The following is a 9,469-nucleotide window of genomic DNA, read 5'->3' as shown; positions in this document are numbered from 1 at the left end:
TTAACCCAGAGCAGTATTTTGAAGGATGAAGAGAAGGAATGCAAAATAAAAAAATTGATTTCCTCTTCTGTTTAAATCATCAGCACTAAAACAATGCTAACGACACTATCAAATTATAATGAAGACTGGGAGCACAGCATAAAAGGAACACTTTAAATTACTTCAGACAGAGGAAAGAATTTTCCACTTCTTATCTATAAGTGTCTATTTATTCATGCCCTTGTGAAATATAGGACTTACTGGCAGAGAAAATTTATGTATGCATCCTGGTTTACTTCTGCCCTTAACTGTCTTGGATATCACCGCATAAATTAGATGTGGCCTTTCAGTACTTAAAAGCATCTGATAAGAAACATGGGGACAGCTTTTTGGCAGGGGCTGTTCCAACAGAACAAAGGATAATGGTTTCAAACTAAAAGAGGGGAGATTCAGGCTGGACATGAGGAAGAACTATATCACGATTAGTGTGGTAAAACACTGGCCCAGGTTGCCCAGAGAGGTGGTAGATGCCCCATCCCTGTAAACATTCCAGGCCAGGCTGGACGGGGCTCTGAGCAACCTGATCTGGTTGAAGATCTCCCTGCTCATTGGAGGGGGTTGGACTAGATGAGCTTTGAAGGTCCCTTCCAACCCAAACTGTTCTGTGATTCTATGATCCTATGAATGTCATAACATGTTTATAAACTCCCTTCTGCCAATTAATATTTTTTTCCCACTGGCACTCATGTTGAAAGCACATCCTGTCCAACAGTGAGATTTGAAATTTGCTATTATGATTGAAGAAGTCACCAAGGACATCATGACCATAGGATGTTGGTGTAAGGACAAGAAGTCTGGGCAGTAAAATGTGCCTTACGTGGTCTCATCCCTACTGTGAGTGGTGTTGAGCTCCTGGCAAGACCACCTCCACTCCCTGGGCAAATGCCCCCTGGCAAGTGGGTGATTTCCTGGCAAACACAGTGGGACACCGTGTTTTTCCTGGTTATGTATCCCATCTGGGACTTTAGCAGGAATGTTGTGCAATAATGCATGACTTTCCTGCTGATGTGGCAGCTCACTTTACTGCTCAAGAGCCATCATCTTTTTATAGGCTAAAGAATGTATTTCTTTCTCAGGATGAAGCAATAAATTAGTGTTAAATAAAGGGTTAAACAATTAAACAAATGGCTGTTGAAAGGCTCAGCCCATAGCTCTTGCAAAACAGCTCCTACACTGTGTGCCTCTGGGAGGACCATGCTGTGACTAATACCGCCCAGACTTGAGCTCACAACTGAAACAAGATCCAGCAGTAGGAAGAACATGTCTTTTCAAACAGTAGGTAAATATGTAAAAGCAACAAAAGCTCACTGAGGTTTGTGATGTGCAAAATCCTTCTCGTGGGCAGCTGCCAAGTTAAAGCTCCCACAGATGACAAGAGCACCTGCAAGAGCTTGTGAGCTGGACACCAATTCCCTCCCGTGGTGTTGGCCACCCCCTCCCCATGGCACAGCCTGGCAGGCGGGCAGATGGGGTGGCCTTGGCAGCTGCAGCCCCCTGCGCAGTGGGGCTCTGCCCCATGCCAGGGCCCCAGCACCAGCCAGTGCTACCCTGCCCCAGGCAGGGCTTTGGAACAAAACAACCAGTCCTGAGGAGCTGGTGCCCACCACTGGGACATTTTGAGGGTTTTCCTTTGGCCCCATGGACTGGGTGCCCATTGCTTGCTGGAAAAAAAAAATCTCCTGGTGTGATGGCATGTGTTGGCCTTCAGGCTGCCCCAGGTGTTTGGCCTTGCGTACATGGCTTTGTCTGGCATTTCTCTTGCACTCCTGGCTGTTTGCAGTCTCCTGTGGGAGAAGATGCCCTCCCAGACCTGCTCCCCCTGGAGCTGTTCTTCTGCTTGAACTCTTGCTTGATCAGAGGCTGTGGCTCCTTGCTCACCACACAGCCATGCTGAGCACTGAGTGCAGCCACAAGACACCAGCCTGCAGAGCAAAGCCGCTAAGTGACATATCCACTGTTTCTAATGAATGTGCCTGTGTAGGGCCTTCACAAGCTGCACAGGCATCTGCCCCTACTGTCTGCTGGTTGCTCTCAGAGTGTTTGTTAGCAAAGTCTTATCAATCAGCATTAGGAGGAGCAAAGGAAAAGCACCTTTGTGATGTCCCATGGGCAGAGAGGAGAGCCAAGAAACTCTCAGAGCATCTTTCCAGCCTTCAGTACCCCAGCCCGGGTGCGGAGTCAGCCATGGCGTTCACCCTGTGCAGTGCCCTTTGAGAAATGCTCCGCATGCTGCAGGATCCAGCCCAGTCCTGTTACCAGCTGTTGTGTCAAGGAGAAATGTTAAAGTCACAGTCCATCACAGGAAAGAAATGTGTCTGTCCCCTATAACATCTTTTCCGCGTCACGTCCTGGCTGGGCTCAGCACCAGTTAGGGTCCATGGCTTCTCCCTGCATGCCCAAGGCAGGGGGAACCACTGGGATTTGCAAAACCACAGTCTCTGCCACAAACCTGGGGAGAGACAGTGTTTGTCATCCCCAGGACCTCCTCCTAGCTCCCCATCCTGCCCCCGGGCTGTCCCAGGGCCTGGCATCCCTCATGGTCCCATGGGGCTGGTGGGATGCTTATGGTGGAGGTGGTAGGCAGTGGGGACCAGGCTCAGCAGGAGGACCAGAACACTGGTGGCCAGGGGCACTCAGACCAGGGGGCTGCAGCCACATGGAGAGAAGAGGGGACAGGGTATGGAGCTGGTCCCCAGCTCAGGACCCAGCATCATCCTGCCCCAGCAGCTTTTGGGGATGAAGGGTGGGGTGGGGAGGGTAGAAAAGCAAGACAGGTCCTCAGGAGTGGCGGAAGGCATGACCACCACCCTGGGCTGTCCCTTGGAGGTTCTATTACACCCTGAAGGCATCGCAGGGAACTTGGGTATAAATTGTCATGAGCAAGAAATCTTCTACAGTGAGGCTGGTAAAATACTGGACCAAGTTGCCCAGAGAGGTGGTAGATGCCTCATCCCTGGAGACATTCCAGGCCAGGCTGTATGATGCTCTGAGCAACCTGATCTAGTTGAAGATGTCCCTGCTCATTGCAGGGGGTTTGAACCAGATGACCTTTGAAGGTCCCTTCCAACCCAAATTATTCTGTGATTCTGAAAGGAGTGATGTTGTTCTCCAAAAGGTGCACTCCAGGCCCTCTCTGTGATAAGGAAGGAGGCTCTGAAATACGATTTTTTTTCTGTGTGTAACTTGGAGTTGAAAATCCATGTGAGGTCTGTTTCACTGTGCAATGTGCAGTGGTGTTTTTGTATTGTGATGGCATAAGGCTATGAGAAAGGACTCGGTGGAAGTGGGAACACTTCCAGGCACACAGAGTTTGGAGAAAGACTTTTATGCTTAAAAGATTTAACAATTTTGTAAGCCACAAAGACATTCAGATGAAAGCAAATACTGAATGACAGTATTAGAACACAAGTTATCTGGATATGGGAAGACTAGAATAAGCCCTGGGGAAAAAAAAAAAAAAAATCTAGCTTTTTTTTTTTCCTGGAAAATAAACTTCTCCACTTCTGCTACTTTTCTTGCGGATAAGCTTCTGTCTAGAAACTACTTAACCAGTTAAAAAAAATTACTTCTTAACTGCTGGCATCTCGTAAAACAAGCTTCATGACTGTTCAGCACATATTAAGCCTGAGCCTCCTGGATTTCTTAAAATCTAAACAGATTGTAACCGCATTTGTTTTCCTTGCGTCATGAGGTGGGAAAAACATGTTCTGTGTGGGCATAGGGTTTGTGTCCAGAACCATGGCAAACGGGTGCTTTATGCGTAAAATTAACAGCAGCCCTGAAATGTTTCATGTGATATGGAAAGGATCTCATCCTGTTCAAACTGGACATACCACTAGGAAAAAATCTGCTCCTTTTATGCATAGCTTGTGTTTCTAAATTCGTGCTATAAAAGCAAAATGCAAATTTAAGAAACCATGTGTCTTAAAATTAATTTTCAATGATCCTAACTGTTAATTTTATGCCTCCTGTTCTCCATGATTAGATTTTTTGGCTACTTTGAATTCAAGCCTATGTTTTGGCCAGTGGTTTACACTAGTTTAAGCACTGGTAAATCACAGTTCTTAAACAGATGCTTCATTGGAAGCACACACTCCAGTACTGTTGACTTCAAGAGTAAATCCTGGGTTGCCTGGGGGCCGTGGGGCTGCAGTGGTGGAATCCTGGGCACTCTTCTTCCTCACCAGCAGGCAGGGCATTTGCACAGGGCTGCTTGTGCATATGTTGCGTGACAAAGGCTGCCAGTGAGAAAAGGAAGGCTGTGCGGAGGCAGCAGAGGATGCAAAGTCATCTCCACACTGCAAGCAAGAAATGGGGAAAAGTGTCGAAGTTTTTGTCTACATGCTCAAACTGGGCAAAAGAGGAAGCAGCAGCTGTGCCAACTTCGTGTCTCTCGCACCCTGGAGACTTTGTAAATTCGGCAGAGGCCCTGGTTTGCAAACAGGTCTCGCCCTACCAGAGCTGACTTGCTGGTGTCATCTGTCAGAGTAAGTCACGCCAAAGCTCCTGGCTGCTGCAGGATGAGGAAGGGTGCACTGAACGAGCAAGCATCGTGCCACAAGGGTCCAACAAACAGAAACAGAGCTGCCAGGAGTTTTAGCTTTACAGTTTCATCACGTGAAAAATGGATGAAGTCTGGAAATTCTTTTGGAGGAAAAAAAATCCCAGCCGGTCTGTTTGGCTTTGGCCATCTGTGAGTCATATTTTGCATTCACCATCTTCCAGGACAGTTCAGCTCCCATCCAGGCAGGGGTATTTCAGAAAAAGCAGGCTGGCGGCATTTCCTTGCCTCTGCCCTGCAGCTGGAGCAGAGGACAGAAGGATGAGGGAAGCCAGATAAGAGCCTCCTGGCAGCTCCAGTCCAGACCTCCCAAAATGTCACTTGGAGGGGATGTAACAGCCTTACCCTCCTTACTTGTCACCTCCTGGGAGCAGCTCATCTGGCCTCTAGATTGACCTTTGTACTCACAACCAGCCCTACAACTCCGCAGGAATATGATGATTTTTAGGATTCGTTATTTTAAAGCAGTGATCTCCCAGACAACAAAGTATTACCACAATCCCCAGGCAGATGCAATCAATAGAAAACTACTGACTGTGCTCTCAGCATAGGATAAAAATACAAACCATCGTGTTTCTGTAATACACCTTAATCTTGTTTTTCACAAAACTATTTCTACGTGGAAGCAACTTATTTTTATGACGCAAAGGATGATTCTTTCTATGCTGATTATTATAACCTATAACCGTTCTTAAAGAATCTACATCCCCATATTCAGGGACAATATAATCTATTTTTTTAGGGTAACAATTTTTTACAATTTAGTTTTTTTACAGGGTGTGTTGTAAATAGCATCACTAAATTTACTTCCTTATTTTTTGAATACTCTTTGTCCTTTAGTAGAGCTTCCTGTCCCTCCTTCCCATTCCCAACTAGCCTCTTCTCAGCAAAGTGGTAAATTCACTGGTTTTGCTGGGGAGGCAGTGAAAGGATTAACTAAATATCAAAGACGTAGCCAGTTCTGAATTGAGTCACACTTCTACGGTCTCTGTGCCACCCAGTCCACTGCACTCTGTTTCACTGCTGGATGAGACCCACAGGCCCATCAAATATGCCACTACAATAATGAGGAATTGGTGCTTGATGGGCTGGGAGTTTTCCCTTTTTTTTTTTTAACTGTTTGCAATTACCAAGTCACTCATAATGGAAATTGTGATAACAGCTTCTGACTTTTTCTAGGAGTTTAATGGTTTGCACAAACAGTGATCATTACCTTGCTATGAGGAACCAGGAAGGGGAGGGAGATATGCACTACTTTTTTTTTTAAAAAAAAAAAAAAAAGAGAGAGAAAAATGAAGGGTTTAGTATCTTGAAATACTTCTAGTGACCAGTAATCACATTCAACACAAATCCTTTTTAAATACATGTGAGTAGCTGTGACAGGATTTAATGCTTGTCCCAAGGACAACAGCATGAATTCTACTACAAGCAGCAGGAGCTCATTTTTAACCATTAAAAAGTTATAATCACAAGAAAATTTGTTACAGCCAAAGTGAGCTTTTCCCACAAAGAAGAGACCAGAACCGATTCTACCTTGAACCCAAAGAGACTTGAAGAGAAAGTATGTTAACTGATTAAAGAGAGAGCAATGTTTTAAAAGAATATTTTAAGTCAAACAGGCTTTTTTTCTTTTGTAGAAGAAAAGCTTTCTGTTTTATATAAATATATCTGTCAAGATATTTCCTTTCTGGGATAATGAAATGTAAAACACAGTACTCCAGCTAAGTCCAGAGGAAGCTGTGTAGGTTCTGGCCCACCAAGATAAGGAACTTGAGGAATGCAGCTGACAGCAGGAGTTATGGTGAACAGGCATGGTGGCAACTGGTGTGCAGGGGGCAGATATGCTATTTGAAATCTCAGTGTTTAATGTCCTTAATGTGGATTTTGGCTTTACAAGTGCATTACCGTATTTTAACAGTTGTTTTGTAGAGAAGAGAGTTAACTGAGTTTCCTTCCACACTTTCAAAAGAAGGTTATTTTATTTGCTTAGAAGGTAACGTGGTTTTAGGATCCTAATTGCAAGCACTTGGAATCAAGAAGGCTGGTCTTAGAAAATGAATCAACCTTGCAGCTGCTTCTGGAGAGAACTGAGGGAAGACATTGCTTTCTCTCTGCTCAGCTACTCATCCATTACCTGTGCTTTATCCTCAGCTCCCCCAAAATTAAAACAGAGGGTTGCCAGTTCACATGAGCTGTGCATTTCAGTTTTAACGTTGTAGAGAGAGAAAAGGAATTAAGCCAGGACACAAATATTAAAAAACCCAAGTCATGTTTGGAAACAAGGTGGGCTTGGTGGTGCGTTGCTGCCCTCCCGTCTGCAGACCGGACTGCAGCGCTGGGAAGAGCACAGGCTGAGAAAGGATGTCCTCACTGTCCCTGCCAGACTTCGCTCCTCTAAGAACCCTCAGCACTCATAAAGCCCTTGCACTTTAACAGGATTTCTTGATGTCAGCAGAGGTGTGGGAGACACTGATACAAATCACTTATCCTTGCTTACAAGAGGATTAATAGGAATTTTTGGATATTAAAAAGCACAGTCACTTAATTGGAAAGTGTCAAATGCAATCTTACTTGCTTTGTTCACCTTTTTTTGCTTCGTATTAAATTTCTAAAGCAAATTGATTCTCCCCGTCAAAACTGATGACTGACACATTCTTTGAAGATTTATTCTGTTTCGTTGTCACCCCCATTTCTCGGTCTCCCCTCTGGTTGTCCCCTGGAAGGACCCAGTGTTCCTCCACAACTGGGAAGGGGAAAACAGTTTAGGGCTACCCCCAACAATGGTCAGGCTGGGTTGCAAGGGGTGAAGACTGGCAGGATGCAGAAGTCTGTGGGTACCACCTCCTCCCCATGAGCAGCTCCTGGTCCCCTTTCCAGCCCACAGCCGTGCTGTCCGTCTGTCTGCCCCACCACAGCCACTGCTGCAGCTTCCCTAAGGCTGCTCTGGAGTTCATGGCTGTCCTTCCTAGCAACAAGGGCTAATCCTGGGGGATTATTTGGAGAGTTATTTCCACAGGCTTTTTTCCTGTTTTGCTTTGGGTTTTTTTCTCTGTTTTGGGTTTGCCTTTCCCCTCCACTCCCCAATTTATAAACGAAGTAAAGCCAGAGTTGAAGAACAGGCCAAACCCCTGGAAGAACTGCTTTGGACAGCTGTAGTTGACTGTGACTCGTGAATAATTTTTTCCAGAATAAGCATTCTCCAGTTCTGCTGTAGCTATTCTGAAGTTTGATGTGGGACACAGGGCATTTGACCACAATCCCATAAATCTACTCCAGAAAACAGATTCTGCATAGAGAAAACCCTATCACTTTTAGTGCAGTTTCCCAAGAAGTGCAGCACAGCACATGTAAGCAAGGTGCTGTGAGCCCAGCCACAAGAACAGCCACAGCTGTGACTACGACCTGTGTGCACAGCGCCAGTGCACAAGTCTTATGAGAAAATTTATGAAACTTTCTGAGCTACAAGTAGTTCTATCTTGGAAGGATTTTTTTTCATCTATGTTAAATTTCTGATTGGGATTAAAGACTTCACATTCACTATTTCACTCATTTCTGTTTGACAATAATATATGCTAAAAACTGTATTCTGCTACATTTGTTTAACTTCTAGAAAAAATACTACTTGGAAGAAATACCAGAGGGGTTCAGTTAGCCAGAGGCATAATATGCAGCTGACCTGGTAACACAATGATGATAAAATACAGATTGCTCCAAAATGTTACAACAGCAAAGAGAAGAAAGAGGATCTTAGTACTCTTTGGCTTTCTTCCTTTGCTTTAAAGAGTCTTTACTCTAAAGACTACCTTTCTTAAAACAAAACAAAACAAAACAAAACAAAACAAAACAAAACAAAACAAAACAAAACAAAGATATATTCATTTGCTATTTTCTTTTTTCTTTTTATTTGTTGAGCAACTATGTCTGTTCCAGGGTCCCCATCTTTAAATGGGTCTTCTAGACATTGTCACAGTACAAATAATTTCTATTGCCTCAGAACTGGCTAAAAAGTAATTGAAATCAAATGCTGGTTTATGAGCTCCTGTCCATCATCTCTGATCTTCTTTCTTTCAAGAATAGCCCATTTTTCTTTCAGTTCCCTTCTCTGAACCCAGTAGCAGTTTACTGATAAGCAACATGTTCATAAAGAGCTGAAACATTGTACTGCCAAAATACGTGCACATTCAACTACAGTTCTTACATTTGTCTATAATATCACTTTGCCCTCTAGTGCCCATTCTGTTTTGTTTTGTTTTTTTCCTCTACTGCAAAGCACCCCGTTGACTGAAATATATCAAAACATATTTTTATTTGGCAATGAGATTTTTAAGGACAGCTATAAACTAAAAAGAACGCTTAATGATTTGAGAATTTCTGAACAATTAGCGGGCCACAAATTAACATATTCCCACTGCAGGTAAATGAGGCAATGAAAACTGGGATTGTTCATGAGAGAACAGCTGAAAATATTTCGTGCTATTTCCAAGTTTCAGTAAAAATGAGGCTATTTCACTAACTGTTTACTGCATTGCAGAAACCACCTAGGATATCAGAACTGGTAAAGTAAGTAGGCTGAATGTCATTTTAATGTACAGGCTTAAAGAAGTACAAAAAGCAAACAAGCAGCAGGAATAAGATTTCAAACAGCGTCATAGTAGGGCCATTTCAAGTGCCATTACTTACAAAGACCAAGAAATACATGTTTTGCTGTAACATTTGTGGCAAGGTGTCACCAGGCAAAAAAAATGGTTCTGATACTTTGCTCTGTTTCTTTGGTCTTTTCTGTTCTTCTGGATCATGGTGAAGTTGTTAGCTGGTTTTGTTTCTGGCACTTCAGCTTCAGACCTGATACTCAGGTCTCTCGTCACTTCT

The sequence above is a fragment of the Patagioenas fasciata genome, chromosome Z, assembly GCF_037038585.1.
Source record: "Patagioenas fasciata isolate bPatFas1 chromosome Z, bPatFas1.hap1, whole genome shotgun sequence".
NCBI lineage: Eukaryota > Metazoa > Chordata > Aves > Columbiformes > Columbidae > Patagioenas > Patagioenas fasciata.
The sequence above is the reverse complement of the archived record's forward strand: the minus strand, read 5'-3'. Positions refer to the sequence as shown.